At 44.4% G+C, this 20,678-nt stretch overlaps 1 protein-coding gene and 1 pseudogene across 2 annotated transcripts in view; one reads left to right on the top strand and one right to left on the bottom strand.

Moving 5' to 3' along the window:
- Positions 1-20,678, bottom strand: part of GAB2 (GRB2 associated binding protein 2) — a 178,048-nt gene that overhangs the window by 82,956 nt on the left and 74,414 nt on the right. The gene's annotated exons all lie outside the window — the stretch shown is intronic.
- LOC138427224 (RNA-binding protein with serine-rich domain 1-like) lies at positions 501-1,394 on the top strand (annotated as a pseudogene).

The raw sequence follows: 20,678 nt of genomic DNA, 5'->3' as shown, positions 1-20,678 counted from the left end.
TAACCAGACAGAGAATGGTGGGTCCTGAGAGAGGTCCCTACCATAGCTCAGTCACAGAAATCAGCTTTGTGCCGTGCTGCCAATGACTAAGAAGACTGACTTCCCTCCCAACTCCAGGCTTGGAAACACTTCTTTTTCCATGTCTACAAGGCAGAGGGTTATGCATCAACAAGATGCTCTCAACCCACTGAAGGCCACAATCAAATGAATGTCCCAGGTGTTGAATGTAAGCTCTGAGCCAGGCTGTCCCATGGAGGAGGAAGAAAAGCAGGAGGAGGAGACTGGAAAGGATAGATCATCTCCCTATAGTTCTTCAGTAAGAAAATACAGAAGGGCCAGCCTCTGCAGCTGAGGGGAGAGGGAGGGAGCTGAGGCGGTGGGAAGATGCTACACTCTGGGGTAAACTGCAGTCAATGAGGGATCGTTTCTCAGAACCAAGTCAGAAGTGAGTTCAGGCAAGTGTGGCTGCTGATGCGGCTTTGAACACCTCAGAAGGGAGGATGGATTTCTCAGGAGTGAAAAAGATGCGCTCTCTAGGAGTCAAAGAAAATGATAACAAGTCAAGCACTAGGCCTCCTCCTCCTACCAAACGCAAAGGGTGCTCTGATGAGAAGTCCAAGGATCGCTCTAAAGAAAAAGGGGCCTCCAAAGAGTCAAGCGAGGAGAAGGACGGTGATAAAACCGTCCCCGGACGGGGATAAAACTCTCGAGGCACAGCGCTGCCAGTGGGAGTGGCAGCACCAGCTCTCCTCCAGCTCCTCTTCAGTACTGAGCCGCCCAGGAAGTCTCAGCACACGCCCCAGCGCCAGCGCCATTAGCTCTGTAGCACCCCGAGTCGCACTCCTTCCCGGTGTAGACAGGACAGAAGGAGGCATTCCCCTTCCAAATCGAAACCACCCAAGGGAGAAGGAAAGGACAGGAAAAGGGAGCTGTTCCCCTAAATCCACTGAGGCGCACACTGGGAGGCTGACTAGGAATGTGCCCAGGGATCATGTCGAGACGATCCTCTCCAGCTTCAGGAAAATAAACATGACTGACATGCCTCCAGAAAGGATGCACCCTCATCTGTCTAAAGGCTACGCCTGTGCGCAGTCTGAGAATCCAGATGAAGCCCAGAAGGCACTAAAGCACAGAGATGGAGGACAAATGTGTGGCCAGGAGGATCACTGTCACCACTGGGCTGAGCCCCTGGCCTCGGCCACCTGCCAGGTGATTCAGCCTGCCAGAAGAGTGCTGCCACCGCCTCCCAGGTGGCGCAGGTCACCTGAGGGTGCAGGAGGTCATGGTCCCCTAGGGCACGCAGGTCCCAGTGTGTGGTGATCCCACCCCCCACCTCGCTGCCAGGACACGAGCCCCTCCAGCTCCGACTCCGCCCCGACAAGCAGGGCCGCTGAAGCTCTGTCCCTGTGACTCACATCTCACTCGACTCACTTTTGTCACTTTTCCAGCCAACGGAGGATCGGTAGGAAAGAAATCCCTCACTTGGGCAGGCTTCAAAGGTGTGGGCAGCGACCGACACGTTTCCCCTGGCAGTGGACTTCCAGATGCAGCAGGGCTGTTGGTTTGGGGTCCTGCCTATTAAGACCCCCCCCCCCAAGTTTTCTGGCTGGCCAGCTCCCAGCTTCTGGTGCCCGAGACTCAGCTTAGTGGCAAAGCCAGCAGGGATGAGCAGAGGGCTGCAGGTCATGGTTCGGCCCCCGCCTGGGAGCGGGCTTTCCATCCCACAGATGACCCGGAGCCAATCTGGTGGCCCGGCCAGGCCCTAGCCTGCGGGTCTGCATGGTCCCTCAGGAAAGAGTGTGCTTTTACGCAGCTGCCCTTCCAGTTAGCCTGGCCCTGCTCGAGTCCTCTCCTGACCTCTAGGGTCACATACCCACTGTTATCTGCCCCCAAATTACATGTGTCTTTTCACATGTACTCATGCACGCGGCATGCATGCACACATACCCCATGGCTCCCTTTCTCTCTCTGAAAATGGTGAGCGAGTTGAGAGCCAGCTCTGCCCCGTTGTCACGGAACCCCAGGCTGTGCTGGTATCCATGGGGGTCTTACAGCTTACCTTGGCAGCCTTTTTGGCTCTTATCGTAGAGTCAGTACTACAAATTTTCTGTTCTGAGTTTTAAAACTTTGTAGCATTCAACCATTCCAGTGTTCTTGCCTGAAGAATCCCAGGGACGGCGGAGCCTGGTGGGCCGCTGTCTATGGGGTCACACAGAGTCCAACACGATGGAAGTGACTTAGCAGCAGCAGCATTTTAGATAATGTTGTGTTTGTACTTTACTGTGTAGAATAAAAGGGCTGTGTTTAATAAACCTAGGATTAGAGTGCAAAAAACAAGAAAAGAAAATACGGGAAAGGCAAGACGGAGACTATTTTCTGCTTTCTCTAAGCTGTGGGGTGTTCAGCTTAAGAATAATAACTAAATTCATTTACTCTATGTCAGGCACTGAACTATGCACTTTATTATATATATTTCATCCTTATAACCATCCTATGAGCAGTTACTATTTCTGATCCCATTTTAAAGATGAAGAAACTGGGGTATGAAGCAGCTAAGTAAACTTAAGAAGAGATTAAAAGCTACAAAGTGTCAAAGCCAGGATTCCTGACTCTTGTCTTTGGGCCCTTCTTGTTAACCAAGGCTTCTTCTCTTCAACTCAGATCTCAGCTAGAGATGCTTACAACTATTTTAGATCTGAAGTATTAAGACTCTCAGTGAGGGGGGCAGAAGCTAGAACTGAAAACAGGACATTCTGTGGTGGTTTAGTCTCTAAGTCACGTCCAACTCTTTGCAACCACGTGGACTGTAGCCTGCCAGGCTCCTCTGTCCATGGGGATTCTCCAGGCAAGAATACTGGAGTGCGCTGCCATTTCCTTCTCCAGGGGATCTTTCTGACCCAGGAATCCAACCCGGGTCTCCCACGGTGCGATAATACACTGCTCTGTGTTGCATCTGTCTTTCTCGGGCCGTGCTGGGTCCTGGCTGCCATGTGCAGGCTCTTTGCTGTGGCATGCGGGCTCTTTAGTTCAGCCTGCAGGATCCTGACTCGCAGCACATGGGCCCTCAGTGGTGGCATGCAGGTCCTAGCTCCCTGACCAGGGACCACACACGGGCCGGGCTCCCTGCCCTGGGAGCACCGAGTGTTCACCAGGAGTGTCCCTATGTCAAATCTTATAATGAGAGGAACTTTCAGTGGTGATTTGTCAGAAAAACTGGGTTCTATTCTTAGTCTATCCTTTATTGTATAATCTCAGCAAAGTGCATGACCTCTCAAAGATGCATGAAGCTGTTTATCTCATGGAGTTGTAATGTTTATCTCACGAGGTTGTAAAGAGAATCAGGGGTGTGTAAGCATTAATGTGTCTGCTTTGGGACCATTTTGAAGATTTTTTTTTTTTTAAGTTCTCCAAATGTTTGGATCAATACAGCTGCTGGATAAACTAAGTGTTACCCACCACAATAAAGCAGACAGTCCTGAGACCAGATCAGAATCCTGGATTGTTGGGAATATTAATAGCCACTCCGTTTTCTTTATACGTGAACCCTATGGAAAGCATCTGATGCGCCTCCTCTCTGACTCAGGTACTCAGGGAATGATTCCCTTCCTCACTCCTTCCCTGCACCGATCCCTCCCCTACTCCTACCCTGCCGGCTTTGTGCTTTCATCATGAATTACAGGGGGCTTGTTACTCCAGAGGCTAAGGAATAATCCAGGTGCAAACAGAACAAGAACTGTCTGGGATTCCCCCATCTCAGGATCACTGAGGCTCACAAGCAGCACTAGCAGCCTCCCTATGGTTCAGTTCCCCATCCCCCAAACAGGCTGATTCATTTGTTCAGGGGACACCATGGAGTCCTGCCAAATGCAAATAGACTGACTATGGGGCATGTGCCAAGCTATGCTGGGAGCGGGCTCATTACTGCCACAGTCACTACAACAAATAACAACAAAAGCCTCTAGGTACAAATTAGCACACATAATAAACTTAATTCAAGAAACACTGAAGAGACCCTTAGTCACATTTTAATTCAAACAGCACTGTTGATCACAGAAGGGCCTGGTGGCCTCTACAAACTGAAAATAAGATGCTGGTACAGATTAGCTTCTGTTATGCTCGGTGACCCTACCAAACTAAATTCACTTAGTACTACTACTGCTACACACACACACACACACACACACACACACACAAACACACAAATGTGGAAGGAATGCCGGGAAGAGTGCAGAGTAAGTGAAAAGAACTCACAGTCTGGAAATTATGAAGGGGGTCTGTGTTCTGTTCCAAACTGGATTATTCCTTAGCCTCTGGACTTAGAAGTATCAAGTCCCATGTAATTTGTTCATAAAAGCACAAAGCCAGGAGGGAAGTAAAGGAATCATTCACTGAGCGCCTGAGTCAGACAGGAATCACATGAGGAACTTTACATAGGCCTCACATGTGAACAGGAGTGGCTATTAATAGTTCCAACAAACTGAGACAAAACCACTGTGATGAGACTTGCAAACCTCTTTTCCAAAGTAATAAACACATAATGTGCTTCAACAGGGACAAAACACCAGCTGCAGAGACAAATAATAATAGCTAGCATTTGAGCACCTATATGATGTGCCAGTATTGTGCTAAACTCTTTACTCACGGACGCTGTCTGATTTTCAATACTCACAACCACCTAGGAAGTACATGATACTATCTTCAATTTGTGGATGAACAAACCGAGGTGCTTAAAGTGGTTAAGCATCTTGTCTGGTCAGTCAACCAGGTTCAAGTCCCACCTCGATCATCTGCCTGTGAGACTTCAGCCAAATCCCTCAGCTTTGCTGGTGGCTCCAGAGGTAAAGAATCCGTCTGCCAATGCAGGAGACACAGGAGACGCAGGTTCGATCCCTGGATTGGGAAGATCCTTTGGCGAAGGAAATGGTAACCCACTCCAGTATTCTTGCCTGAGAAATCCCATGGACAGAAGAGCTTGCAGGCTACAGTCCATGGGGTTGCAAAAAAATTCAGACACAATTTAGGGACTAAACAACAGCAGCAGCAATATCCCAACAGTGAATGGAGATAAGACCAGTCCTCCCTGGCACTCACTGACTGCTGCAAGGACTACATATTACACAGAAGAGTGAAGTGTATATAAAAGTATTTCACCTTCTCTTGAGTGGACTGCAGTCAACGGCAGGCAGAGACTATGGCACACGATCTTTTAAAAACCCTGGTGGCTCAGACGGTAAAGCATCTGCCTACAATGTGGAAGACCTGGGTTCAGTCCCTGGGTCGGGAAGATCTCCCGGAGAAGGAAATGGCAACCCACTCCAGAAAAATCCCATGGACAGAGAAGCCTGGTAGGCTACAGCCCATGGGGTTGCAAAACGTCAGACATGACTGAGCGGCTTCACTTTCACTTTCAAGACATAGAGCATGAGCCGAATGACTGTACATTCATCATCACTATGAATGAGTAGATGATATCAATGCAAATATGAATATAATGATTGTGCACTCAAGATTACAGATGAACAAAGTCTGCCTGCCTAGTCATCTTCTCAGTATATTCACTGAGCACCCACGTCTGCGGTCAGCGCTGTGCCGCCCCCCATGGAGGCACAGTGATGAGCATGAGGCCCTGGAGGAACCCAGCAGTGCGCTAAAGGGAGCAAAGGCGGCGGTGAGAGCCAGCACAGCTCGAGTGGGGACCCATCACGGCAGGCAAGGAGAGACTCAAGGAAAACAGGCTGGGGCAGATGGTGGAAAAGCTATAAATGACCCTCTAAGAAGAATTTCAAAAGAATCAGCCAACTGAAGGAGCTACCTTAGGAGAATCAGAGAAGCACAGTCACGAGGAAGGAGGGGAAAAAAGGGCAGGTGGAGAAACTGCTGTTGTTGTTTATCCCTCAGTCGTGGCTGACTCTGCGACCCATGGACTGCAGCGTGCCAGGCTTCCCTGCCCTTCACCATCTTTTGGAGTTTGCGCAAACTCATGCCCATCGAGTCAATGATGCCATCCAACCATCGCATCCTCTGTGGCCCCCTTCTCTTCCTGCTCTCAGTCTTTTCCGGCATCAAGTCTCACGTGAACTTGAAGCCCACCGCTAAGTTCTGTTTAGGGCTGGCTGCTTATGCGATTTCTTCCCCTCTTACTCCATTCCTGTCTTCTTAGCTTATACTGATATCATAAAAGTCTTCTTCTTCTTCTTTTATGCCTTTGGCCTACCTAGGTTACAAATCAGACCCTGATTTTAGAGGGTCTTCAGCTCAGTAAATATGCTGAAAAGATGACTAGGCAGACAGGCATATTTCAACTTCTGTTTTCTTATCTGTTAGATCTTTATACCATCCCAAGAGTATCATGCACATAAAATGAGGTGTCATGTAACTGTTCAACAAGTAGATATCCACATGTAAAAGAATGAAGATGAAACTTTATACGGTATACAAAAATCAGCTAAAGATGGATTAAAGACTTAAGTGTAAGAGTTAGAACTAACGCACAGGAAAAGCTCTGTGTCGGATCTGGCAATGATTTCTTGGATATAAGACCAAAAGCACAGGTAGCCAAAGGAACAAAACAGGTAAACTGGACTATATAAAAAGTAAACCTTCGGTGAGTCACAGGACACAGTCAAAAGGGTGGAAAGACAACCCAGGCTGGGAAAAAGAATTTTTGCACATCATATATCTGATAAGGGCTCAATGTCTAGAATATGTGAAGAACCGTTACAACTCAACAACAGCAAAAACTACCTCAGTAGAAAAGGGGCAGATGTGAACAGACATTGCTCCAAAGAAGATATACAAATGGCCAATATGCACGCGAAAAAATGTTCAACCTCACCAACCATTAGGGAAATGCAAATCAAAACCACAGTGAGGTACCAACACACGTTCACTAGGATGGTTACTATCCAAAAAAAAAAAAAAAGAAGAAGAAGAAAATAACAAGTGAGTCAAGGACGTGAAGGAACTGGAACCCTTGTATACTATGGTGGGAATGTGAAGTGGTGCAGCTGCTATAGAAAACAGTTTGGTGGTTCCTTAAAAAATTAAAAATAGAATTTCCATATGACCCAGCAATTCCACTTCTGGGTATATACCAAAAAAGAATTGAAAACAAGGCCTCAAACGATATTTGTATACCCATGTTCACAGCAGCATTATTCAAAGTAACCAAAAGGTGAGCGCAATCCACTGTCCATCTATGGATGAACGGAGAAACAAAATGCAGTCTATACATATAACGGAACATCATTCAGCCTTAAAAAGGAAGGAAATTCTGACACACGCAGCAACATGGATGAGCCCTGCAAGCTGAAAGCGCAAAAAGACAACTCCTGTACAATTCCACAATTCTCTCTGAGCTTTGGATTTTTAACCATTAAAAAAAAGAAGAAAAAAAGGATTAAACTATTCTACATTTCCTTTCAGCTGTGAAAATACGAACACGCTGAAGGCTAAAAAGATTAAGAATAGGCTAGCAGAAAGGAAGCATTTTTGAGCACTTATTATGTGCAAAATACTGTGATGGGGCTGAGAGATTCACAAATACAAACCTAGAAAAGGAAGGCGATAATTTCTGCTTTGAGAGAAACAAAGGTAGACATCACCATGTAGGTGCAGGTTACAGGACAGCGTGATTAACTGCTAGGGGAAATCCAGGAAAATCCACCAAAGAGGTGATAATTGAGGGGCCTTGATTTTTGAGGAGGGATGCGAGGGATTAGGAAGAATCAGGCAGAACAGAGGCAGAAGGAGCAACAGGAGTCCTCACAGGGAACGGACGCACCAGCGAGGGCGCAGTCCACAGCAGAGGGGGAAGCCAGTCTGGAAAAGCAGTCTGGGAGCTGGTTGGTAAACACCCACAGAGTGGGAAAAGGAGCTCGGATTTTATGCAGTGAGGAAACACTGACAGCTGAAGCTGGAGAGAGACAAGATCGGACGTGCATGTCATAGAAACATCATTTTGGCAACAGAGTACAGGAGGGAAGGTTCAGGGCAACAGGAAGCTGCTGCGGTAGCACAGACAAAACAGGATGAGGGATAGCAGCGGCAGAAGGAGAGGGAAGAGAGCTCTCTGCCCCACGCAGCTCCCACTGACAGGCAGGGATGGTGCACACGCCCCAGAAGCTTGGCTCGTACACATATGGACCCTCAACCACATTCCTACTTGTCTAAACAGTTTCTGACTATCTGCGAATGTCTCCAGGTCCAGGGCAATCACTCAAAGGGAGGAAACTGGCACCAAAGTTAATCTGTTTCAGCTGCGAGGCTACCCCTTCACCCTCTTCAGATGAGAAATAATGGAAGGCAGCAGTGGAAAAGAGCATCTGGCTGCAGCAAAGACCCATCCCTTCCCGCGCCGGAGCTGTTGCCTCATCCCTGGGAATCACGACAGTCAAGAGTGGAGAATCGTTCTTTTCATCCCTTCTCTCAGCATTATTCCTGCGACCTCACCCCTAACAATGGCAGGGTCTGTGTTATGTTTTCCCTCCATCGCCGCCCCCGCACCCCACCACGGTCCAGCGGAAAGGCTGTGCCCCAGGGACCCGTGAGGGTGAGGCTGCGAGCCTCACAGCCTCAGAAAGGGCTTCAGCCCTTCAGAAAGGGCTGCCTGAAGGAGCAGATTTTAAAAGACCCATCATTAGCTAGAGGGAATGGGGAAGACTGTCTCCCCTCCCTCTATGACATTAGCAAAAAAGATTTTCATGACGTTTCCCAGTGGTGGTAAGTGTGTGATTAAACAGACACCCCTGTCCATTGCTCAAAGCTATTTGCTGATATGATGTATTTGGAAAACAATTTGGCAGTATTTCAAGAGCCTTAAAATGGCTCATTCCCTTTTGTCCAATAATTCTCCTTTCTGGCAAGTGACTAAGGGAATAATTCAAAGGAAAGAGAACCGTACATGCGTGAAAACACACGGCATCAGAGGCCAAAAAAAGTGGCAGTTTCTTTTTATTGAGATTTTTTTTTTTTCTTCCCATGCCTACCTCTCTGACTTTCCCTTAGGCTTTGTAATGTTGATCTCTGCAAGAGAACCAGATATAATGACAGAAATTGCAACCTCTTACCTGAGTATACAACTTAAAAAACATGCTGTAAGAAAATTTACATGACTAACCAAACTCCGCAATGAGTTACATTAGAGGCTTTCTATTCATTTTTAAGGCAGGAAATTATTGTTAAAAATTCATTTAAGGTAATGAATTTATACATTCAGTATTCCACCATGTACTCTTCCAGGCACTCTGCCAGGGGCTGAGGGACTGAATAAACAATAGAGACACAGTCCTTGATCTCAGAGCCTGGTGCCTAGCAGAAAGGTCAATAAGAAACAAGCAATTATAATAAAGCATGATCAATATTATGATAAAGGTAGACATGGTGTGCTAGTGGGATGAATAGCAAGAGTGTCTTATCCTTACTGAAGGGATCAGAAAAAGCCAGGGGAAATAGTTAGGGAATTTGGACTTTATCCTCAGGACCAGAGAAGTATTCTAGTTTCCAAAAGAGGAGAGCTTATGGCTGGATTTCTGTTCTGGAAAGATCACTCTGGTTGCTGTGTGGAAAGCTGGAGAAGAGTAACTACGGTCAAGCACCATCAACTGGGAAGCTATTACAGTCCCAGTGAGGAGTGAGGGTGGCTTGGGCTGCTGTGGGGTAATGGAGAGAAAGAGGAGGCCACGCAAAGGACATATTTAATAGCTAGAATCAACTTCCTATTCATTGCTGGACTGTGAGGGGTGATACAGAAGAATGACTTCTAGGCTTCTGGCTTGAGCCAACTGAATGCAGCTTTCCCAGAGCACTAGGAAATTTGGTACTGGGTAGATGATACTGAGTATAATTTTAGACATTTACACCTGGAAGATCTTCAAGACATTTTTGTGGCACTGAACTATGTAAGCCAAGGATTCAGTCCTCAAAGTGCTTACGTGGGCTGGAAATACAGATTTGGAAGTCATCAGCCTATAGGCCTGGTAACTGAGGCAATGGAAGTGGATATGATCATCCGTGTAACAAGGGTTTATTGAGCTCAGCACAGTACCAACTGCTATGAGACAGGGCAGAAGGGAAGAGTTTCCCTAGATCATTCCTTCCAGGATGCCTTCCCATGACCGTAGACTAATGGAAATACAACTGACCGCTGTTACTGCTTACATTTACCTATTTATGCTATATCACTCAAGAGGTAAGTCTTGGCTGGCTTATCTTGCCTATAGATTGTAAATGAGCTCTTTGCAAGCAGGAACCGCATCTCACATCTCTTCACTTCCAGCCCACGGCAGCATCTGGAGCATAGTGTGTGTGTTTAGTGTTTGGAAACTGATGTTGTAATAAGGAAATTCAGCACAGATCACACTGCATTTCCTCTAACACCATTTGTTTTATAAACATTACACAGAAGGAGGGAGAAGACTATTTATCTGTTTTAACCAAACTTTTGTTTTTGGACAACTTTTCAAAAGTGCTCCACTTGCTGAAAAAAAACAGATGCGTTCTTAGATTGTGAAATTATTCCCACCTCCTGTCAAGTCTTTGGTCGAGAGCATATACTAGGTGTCTGCTACTAAGCTCTGGACAGATCTGCAGCAGTCTTCAATGGTACCTGCCTAAGAGAAGCTCTTTTTCGCAGTACTCTTGACCCTGAGTGGTGATTTATTAACACTTATTTATTCATGGTGTTGTGATGGAGGATAGTCTAAGAGACACAGAGCTGGCATCTGCCCACAAGTGTGCCTATAATCTCCAATAGCACAGATTACCAAGAGAGGTTTGGATAGAAGATACAGATAAAACATTAAGACTAGGTAAGATTAAATACTGACATTCCATTCAGACAGAATACTGGGTACATCAGAGCAGGGGAGAGAAAGGAAAAAGGAATGTTAAGGGAGTGTAATGGTTAGAAAAAGAGAAGGGCTGGAGGGAAAGCAAAGACAAGTTTTTTGGGAGTCTGAGAAAGATAAAAGCACAATCAAACACAGCAGCCTCCACACTGTTAAGGAGAGGGGAATGTCTGAGAGGTCACAGAAGGGGACAGGCTCTGCGCTAAGTGATTTCATGCAGTCTCCCATTATTGACTGCAATCCTATGAGGTAGGAATCCTTCGTCCCATTTTATGGATAGAGTAACTGAGGCTCAGGGAAGTAGAAGAATTTCATAAAGATCTCGTGACACTGAAGTATTTCCAAACCCAAAAGACTGTAAAGCCTCTGGATAAAATTCTGTAGGGTGGTTTGTCATTTTCACTTATGGTTGTAGCCAGTTAATTCAAAGTCATCCATTTTACAGCGATATGCTGGAGTCAGCTCACGAAAGCTGATTGTTAAATTTTCAGTAATTCTGCAACTCAGCTGGCCTCATCTTAGTAATCTGAAATCAGTCGGTGGAAGTACTTACATCAAGGAAACCAGCAAATTCTATAAATCAGGCTTATCTTTTTCTTTTTCTTTCTCAGAACTTGCTGTTAAACGTTGATCAGCACACTGCTGCTTGAGAACCTTAGAGATGGAAGGGAATGATTTTTATCTCACTTGCCAAGTCCCATCCAAGTCCTACCTATGGGTTCCAGTTGGACTGCGCTGAGAAGCGTTCTGAGACTTCTTTTGTGTTTATCTACCATAAAGAAACTGCTAAAACCGCAGAGATGTTTCTCATGGGCAGAGAGGGGGAAGTGGCAGCAGCCGTCCTTGTACCTTCCACCTCTGGCACAATCTAATGCTTTAAATCTAGAGATGGAGAAACAGAGACCCAGAGAGGGAAGGTCGTTTACCTGAAGCCACCTAGTGAACAGGGCAGAGTTGAGGCTAGACGTCAGATAACCCGATTTCTTGTCCAGTGATCTTTCTAGGCCAGCGCAGAGAGGGCGAAGTTGAGGCACTCTTACTTAGCTAGCATTAATAATACTGCGCAGCCTTTAGTAACGGTGGCCACCTAGCGGGAATGCCGCAGAGGGCACACAGGTATACAACGACGGGTGAACTGGACAAACTCCTGGATCTCTTGGCCCTGAAAGTCTATGATGCTAGGTTTCCAGGAACTCTATCTATCCTCATACGCACCTTCTTCCTTACCACAGAAACTACTACCAACCTAAAGTGTGTTATTTCTAAGAATCTTACATGACTTAGCAACACCCTGACAACGACCACATTGTCAGCAGTCGAGAGATCTAGAGATTATACTTAGAGGGTGATTTTACCAGAAAACATGAGCTGAATAATGCCATGAATAAAAAAGAAAATCCACCATTGCTTATTCCTGTGAGTTCCACTAGTAAATTATTCCTAAAGCATTTTTACTATTTAAACACTCTATTTTTTGAAGTAACAATGCTCAAGAATCAAGAGGTATAAAATGGCCAATAGAAGAACGTCTTCTTCCACCCTAACCCCAGCCACCCTGCTTTCTGCTTTGTAGAGATAATCACTGTTATGAGTTTCTTGTGTTTCAATCCAGAGACATTTTATGTATGCAACAGTGAATACGTATAATATTTCCTTTTTCATACAAATGGCTGTATACTATGATTCAGTATCATGACAGATAATGTAACTGAGGCTTCTTTCTTTCCACTTAAATTATATCTTGGAGCTCATTCCATATTAGTACCCAAAGAGAATGGAAGATGCTTCCTACCTTGTGAGACAGTCAGGTAAATGTCTCATCTAAAACCATCACAACTGTTGAAGACTAAGGGGAAACAGGTGTTCAGCCTAAAAAGACATTTCTCAGTGGATTTCTACAGTGTGTCTTGGGTTTAACTCTAAAGCAAATTAAAGCATTTAAAAGTTGAAAAAAAAAAAAAAAAAAAAAAAAAAAAAAAAAAAATAAAACCATCACAACTTGATGCCAGAGGAGGGCCAGCAAAAACAAACACCATTCAAATGAAAAAGCTACTTAAGCTCATGCTGATCAGCATTTCAGGGGATTTTGGTTTTACATTACTTTGGTTTTCCTTGTAAAAATGAAATGATACGTCATGGTCACAGGTCAATAAAATGAGAGTAGTAAACTCCACTGAATCAAATTTGTACAGTATCTTTTTCTGTGGGTTAAAAAATCTAAATGAAGAGCTAAAAGCTAAATTATGGTCATGAAAGTGTTCTGAAGGGCTTTCCTATAGGAAAGGAAATTGTTACTTTAAATTAGCTTTGTCTTATTCCAAAAAAGATTCAGATTAATTATTTCATTATTTGCCTGTGAGGTGTCTACATTCTGCTCTGAGTTTCCTGAAGTGCTTGAGCTTCTCAAGAGTAACAGTTTGTTCATCTTTGTATTCTCAGATACAGACAGAGACACCAGCATAAACAGCGACCTCAGTGATTCTTGCTGAATAGATGAAATGATAGACTAGGCAATACTCAAGTCACTTGAGCACTGTTTGCTACCCTGAAACATGTCCAGAGAAAACACAGTTCTGACCCACTGAGATGAAGGCTAAGGAGAGACTGAACAGAAATGTATCTGGGCAGAGGACCCTGTCTATTTAACCACAGCCTATGCTCAGGATCATTCCTACCAAGCGCAAATGCAAGTCTCGCTTCAGTCGCGTCCAACTCTGTGACCCCATGGACTGTAGTCCGCCAGGCTCCTCTGTCCATGGGGGTTCTCCAGGCAAGAATACTGGAGTGGGTTGCTGTGCGCTCCTCCAGGGGATCTTCCCGATGCAGGGGCTGAACCCGCATCTCCTATGTCTGCTGTGCTGGCAGGTGAGCTTTTCATCACTAGTGCCACTTGGGAAATTACACCCCCTCTTATTATTCAATACAATTCTACAAGTATGTATTGAGCATCTGTGCTGGGTCCACAGTGGGAACTGGATACATCTATATCGGGGTCAATTTTTAATCCCTATATTATCATCACTTCTGTACACATCTAATTCCCACCACAGACTGAAACTCTAAAGGATCATGATTCAATCACCTTTGTATCTGAATATGGAATGGGACTGCTGGGCATTCAAAGTCTAATATATGAGCAGAATAGAGACCCATGTACCTCATGCTGGGAATCCGCAGAGAGGGGTGGGGGCAAGGGAAAGTAATCCAGGGATGTTTCTTGTGGAAGTAATAATATCAGAGACAAGTCTTAAAGGATTGAAAAAAAAAAAATTCCCAAAAGCAAATTCTAGGAGCAAGAGATCAAAGATGGAAGAAAGAAAAAAAATACTCTGAACATAAGGGAAAGGCATGATCATCAAAATGCATGGAGGTAGCAATACTCATGAAGTGTTCAGGAAACACTTTACTACTGAGTATTTCTAGAGCCGAGAGAGTCTCGGGAAAAGAAGAGAATGAAACAGTAGGTTGAGTCCCAATCCCAAGGGGTCTCGGATCATTTAAGAAATAAAATGGTGCAGCCCTAAATTTTAAGTAGAAAAAATATGATATCAGGAGAAAAATTCAAGATTTAAGAGGAAGACAGAGCTGGGATTATATCCTAAACTCATAATCAACAGCAGTGAGACTCTGGAGAAGTAGTTTAATTCCCTTGACATTTAGTATTTCCTTTATAAGGTGAGTATAATATATACCTTACTAAATTGAAATGAGGAAGAAATGGATGTTAATGAGCTTTATAAACTGGCAAGGGCAACATAAATATTAATTGTTGTTACAATCATAAATTGTGCTTTGGGAAAAAGTCTTATAGCCTTGTTGAAGATTTGCTGGATATGAGAGGAAAGCCTAGAAGTGGAATAGATAGAAAATGGTGGTGGAGACTCATTTGCTAGTGCAGATGCAGACAGAAACCCTGTTCCTTCACCTGCAGACCCAAGGCCCTGACCCCGAGCTCTTCCTGGAGCAAGACCCTCAGGAAGGAAAGGATATACATATTAACCTCTAGACATTCATGATTCCAACAGACTGGACAAAATAAATCCTGGGTCAGTGATTTCAATGGGATGACAACATCAATTTCCTGTTGCAGAGTGTTTACTGGTAGCATTGCATCTTCAGTCTTTCCAAACATCAATCCATTAAGCAATCAGCCAAAAACACTAAGTCAGAGGGAGTCTTAAAAAGGACATTAAGTGTAAGATGTTAATAACAGGGGAAATTGGGTATAGGTATGTGGGAACCCTCTGTACTATATTCTCGATTTTTCTACAAATCTAAACCTGTTTGAGGAAATAAAAATCAATTTTTTAAAAGTACAAGTTCAGAGTTGTTCCCCCCACCCCCATAAGAGCCCCAAGCTGAAAACAATCCAGGAATCCATCCATAGGAAAACAGATAAACTATGGTGTGTGCATGCAATGGAATATTAGTAAGCAAGAAAATGGAATGGGCTGTTAAAATAAACAACAACATGGATGGATTTCAAAAGCATTATGCTGAGTGACAAAAGACATGTGCAAAAAAGTACATGCTGTAAGACTCTATTTATATGAGATTCCAAAATAGGCAACAATAATTTACAGTGGCGGGGGCGGGGGGGGGGGGGGGCGGGCAGAAAATATCAGAATGATGGTTGTTCCTGGAGGGTGGGGATAGGAACTATCCAGAAAGAGCATGAGAAAGCTCTCTGGAACAATGGTAATGTTTTATAGATTTACTGGTGCTTAAGTTAATACATAGGTATATGTCTACCAATTCTCAGAGAACAACCACTTAAGATTTGGGCGTTTCACTCTGTAAACTTTCAGTTCAGTTGCTCAGTCATGTCCGACTCTTTGCAACCCCACGGACTGTAGCACACCAGGCCTCCCTATCCATCACCGACTCCCACAGCTTACTCAAACTATGTCCATAGAGTCAATGACACCATCCAACCATCTCATCCTCTGTCATCCCCTTCTCCTCCTGCCTTCAATCTTTCCCAGCATCAGGGTCTTTTCCAATGAATCAGTTCTTTGCATTAGGTTGCCAAAGTAAACTTTACCTTAAAGAAAAATCCTGAACAAATCCTGGACTTTGGTTAATCAGTTAATGATATGCATGCTAAAATATTCAGGGAAAAATACAATGATTCCTGCAATTTATTTTAAATGCTTTAAAAAATAAGATGAATAATGGATCGACAAGGGGATTGATAGGTGGATAGATATGTGATACAGCAAGTGTCATAAAATATTAATGGTGGAAACTGGATGGTGGATATATGGGCATAAACTGTAAAATTCTTTGAACTTTGCTGTATGTTTGACATTTTTCATTAAAAGGTTTTGGGAAAAATAAAGAACATTTTGGGGTCTTGTGTCTGGGTTGGGTGATTGAGAGAAAGAGATTATATCTAAGCTTATCAGACCACACTTATAGGCTCCTAAAATTAATAAAAATCCTTTACACTTAACTCTTCACATGAATATACACAGTGTTTCTATATCTATCCTCATTTTATCCCCCAATTTGATTTAGATATCTTTCATCTGTGATCCTTGAGAACTTCTTCATTTTAGCATTTGTCATGATTTCCTATTTTCATTCTGTGTCACTCTACTGGACTATCAAGAGCTCCTTAAAAGCAGCTCTGCCTTTCTTTTTTGACTTGGTGTTCCCTTTGCCTGGGACAATATCTGACATATATACAAGGCATTCACCCAACATTTTTCGGTTTATCCCATGAGTGACAAGGAGAGCCGACCAGGTCAATCAGTCCCCTTTGAAAGCCAGGTGGAAATATAGATTTCCCATAGAGACATGCAACCAAAACATATTCTAGGGAAGTAATTCTGCACTTGGAAGGAATCAACTAGATGAAGAGGGACCTGTCTGTATTTCCTCTTTTAGTTTTCATCCTGACATATTGCTACCCAAAATACTTTCTAGACGACACCAGTGTGGCATATAACTGTAGGTTGGCTCACTCCACTGCCATCCCACTCTCCTCCTAGTTGAAAATAGTGGAAAACTAAAAAGTCACTTTACAGACTGCTTACAGTTAACCTACCAATTAGGCGCATTCACACAAGACAGGTAAGCTGGAAGTGGGATGACTGCCACTTGCCTCCTCTTGGCTATTTCTTGTGTCCTCTGGCAAGTAAGTACACAGATATTGATACTACAGTGTTTATGAAGCTGAGGCGCCTTTCAGTTTCCTGAGTGCCATGGGGCAGTTGCAGCAGGAGCTTCTCAAGTGTGACCTCCTAACTGCCAGATCACAGCAATGGAGCAAGGGAAGAGGGTTGGACTGATCACTTCAATGGTATTCTAGGGGTGGGCAAAGAGTGAGTATCATTTCTGGAGTCCTAGACCAGAACACACAGCTTTAGTTCTTGCTAACATTTGGTAAGCATCTAATACCTATGTTAAATTCCTTCCTGTTCAAAGTATCTGGAGTGGTTTCCATTTCTTGCACTGATCCCTGGGTATAAAAATCAAGAAATAAGTTTGAGTTTAAGGGCAGGCCCTGTGAATGGGAAAGGGATTGCACTTCAGGGTTTTTCCAAGTACCCATTCAAGTAAGTGTTGAACCCTACTTTGCGCTGAACACTTGGCTAGTGGCTGGCCCTCAAGAAACAGTGGTTTGCTTTAGGTAGAAGATCCATGCAATCATGTGAAAGAAGAGGTCATAGTGATGGACGTTTGAAAGAAGGAAGGAATGGTCAGAATGAGAGGTCAGATGAACTGGGTGGCTTTAAAGGAGAGAGAAAATGCTTATCCTGAGACCTCAACTCAAACACGAACTAAAACGGTTATTAGGATTTTATGCATAGCAGTCATCTCCATTAGCTCCTTTAACACTCCTTCCCCACCATCCAGTCCCTTTTCTGGGGCTTAATATTTGAGTGTTTCCTACATGGCAGGAGCTCACATACATTTTCTCACTTAAACTCTGGAACACCCTACCAAGTGGGATCTGTTATTAGCTCCCTGACTTGCCTGAGGTCTCATAGTTATTAAAAGAGCAGAGCCAGCATTCAAACTCGTATCTTTTGATCGAAATCCTACATTCTTAAGGGATCACAAAGCCAGAATTTCACTTCCTCAGAAGACATAACATGTTTAAAAACTAACACTACAAATATGAGGAACTGTGATCCTTGTCACGGAAAACCTCTTTTTCCAAGTTTGAAGTCTTCAAGGTAAGAGGAACAGTGTCCAACTGGTTTGGGCCCTGGAAAGGGACTGAGAGGTCCTAGGCTGGCTTAAATCAGACTGAACCCATGAAGGACAAAAGTGGTGAGGGGCAGAGATGGAAACCCCGTTGCTGCCACTACTGCGTCCTCACTAAGACAGCTCTTTCTCTCCCGTATCACTGTTTACAGCCCTCAGGACACTATCTGGGCCTAATAAGTGAACGTGTCCATTGGGAAGGGGGAAACACACATGCCCCCTCCACGTACAAAGGGACATTTGTGTCGGGGAGTCTCAGAGGCTGACACGCACCAAGGGTCTGCCCCTCCTCCCCGCACCCCTAGAAACAGACAAGAAAGGCAGCTTTCTGGTACCCACAATGGGGGGAGGCTGTGGCAGGGGAGAGAGCACAGTCTCCAGAACTGCTGACTTGATTCATCCCCAACTGACACAATGCGGAGAGGAAGACTTCAGGAAATGGGCAGATTATGTCCAAGAAAAGATTTCCTGCAAGCAGTTAACGGGAAACTAACATGAAAAGCAAGGACTAAAAATACACAGGCTATTGGAAGCTAGCGGTGAGGCCCCAGGGCCCTGCAGTTCTTCAAGAAGTGTCTAAGGAAGCTACTGGCTAGAAACTCTCCCCGCCCACCAGCCTAGGAAGACCAACTTGCCTCTGGCTTTATTCCCTAGGAAAAGCTCATCAGGCCCCCAGTGTGATTTAAATTTCAATCTAACATTCATCAAATCCTCATTGTATTCTAGGCTCTCTGTTCATTTAAGTCATTACTACACAGAAGGCAAAGGCCCTAGAGTCTTACACACAGAGCCTGACTCAAATGATGAGAGAAGGGGATAGGCAGTATAAATGATACCCGTTGTCTATGTGAATTTCGATTATCAAGGAATAAACCTAACAATGTGAGACTTAGGAAGATTTAAAGGGTTGGAAAACCTGCCGGAAGGTGGCTCTGGAATGCAGGAAATCTATTTGTACTTGAAGGCATTTGTAATGACAGATCAAAGCTTGGCTTGAACAGTGAGAAAACTAAAATGCAACTTGAGGAGACTAAAAATTAGCTATTACAGGGTGTTGTTTGTTTGATTTTTAAGAAAGAACGTTTCTGTAGATGTTTAAAGGCAGAGGCAGGCCCATGGAGCTCCCTCCGTGCCCTAGGGCCTGAGCAGAAATTTGAAGAGACGGAGTTTGTTTTCAGAGTCTTCTCTTTCTCCTTCTGTTTTACTTCTAGAGGCCTAATTTTGCCAACTCTTTCTTGAGCCCCAGCATCAGAGTACCCCCTGCAGCACTGAACAACAACGGATCAAGAATCTCAGTTTAAAAGGAAAAACACATTCTACAAACATCAGAGGGAGGAGGGCAGTGCTGGGCGGCCTGCGACGCTAGCATAACTTTTGAAGGGTGTGTCACCCTGCTGCCCCAGGAATACACTCCTAACCGAGCAGTTTATAAGTTCTCACACCCAGAACCTTGGGGCCCCGACTACAAGAGGAAAATCTTATCACCAGTCATCTTTCAAACACGTATACTTTCAGGTTTATAATAAATACTCTGAGACCAAAAAGCTTTCTGCGCCTTATTTTTGTACCCAATGGGAGCCAGATGTGAAGGTACACTGGAAACCAAAACACAGGTGGTCCTACGTGATTAGCGTCTAGGGAGGCTGTGCAGGGAGAACAGAAAGTTGTTTTGGCCTTTTTTCTTTCTTTTTAACCAGGGATGATGATCTAAGACTTCTTTTGTTGTAAAAGCCCCTGGATGCCTTTGTTGTTGCTGCATTCCACGCCTCTGAGCGCTCCTTCTCTCCTAAATGCAGCTCCCAAATCCTTTGGATTATCTGACCACCGCTTCCTGCATCTCTGTGCTCCTTTTCAGTCTTATGGGATCCTTTTAAGATCTACAATCCCCCAGGATTTCATCCTCAGCTTCCTCTTTTCTTACTCCCTATAGTCCTTGGTGGTTTAGATTCCACTCATTGCAGAGTTCTCCTAGACTTACCTTTCCAAACCACACTTCAGGAGCTCATGGGCGGCTGTGAGTAGAACTGGCACCTTTACCTCCATTTGATACCTTCTCCCTATTATCTGTATCAGAAGGAAAGGGGAATTATTTAACTGGCACCCTGAATCTCCTAAGCCTTGGTAAACTGCTTTCTTATATAAACAGATAATGAGGATTTTGTGTTTTGTCTCTGTGTGTCTGCACATCAAGTTTATTTTATAACTTGGAAATGTACGTACTGCACCTGTCATTTCATTGTGTGTGTGTGCTCAGTCGTGTATGACTCTCTGAGAACCCTTTGAGAACCCTTTGAGGCTGTAGCTCAAAGGCTCCTCTGTCCATGGAATTCTCCAGGCAAGAACACTGGAGTGGTTGCCATTTCCTTCTCTAGGGGATCTTCCTGACCCAGGGATCAAACTCTCAACTCTTGTATCTCCTGGGTTGGCAGGCAGATTCTTTTCTGCTTTGCCACCTCGGAAGGCCATATCTAAATAACAAGCATCATCAAAGAGTGAAAATTGGACAGGAATTAAAAATAGGGGAAAATCAAGTGGCCTAAGGGTGTGACAAACATGATGTTAAGAAATTCTTGGTTTTTGTACCATTGGAAATAAAGAACAAATTGGATCAGT

The sequence above is a fragment of the Ovis canadensis genome, chromosome 21 (genome assembly GCF_042477335.2).
Source record: "Ovis canadensis isolate MfBH-ARS-UI-01 breed Bighorn chromosome 21, ARS-UI_OviCan_v2, whole genome shotgun sequence".
NCBI classification, from domain to species: Eukaryota; Metazoa; Chordata; class Mammalia; order Artiodactyla; family Bovidae; genus Ovis; species Ovis canadensis.
This window is presented reverse-complemented; position numbering and strand designations above follow the sequence as displayed.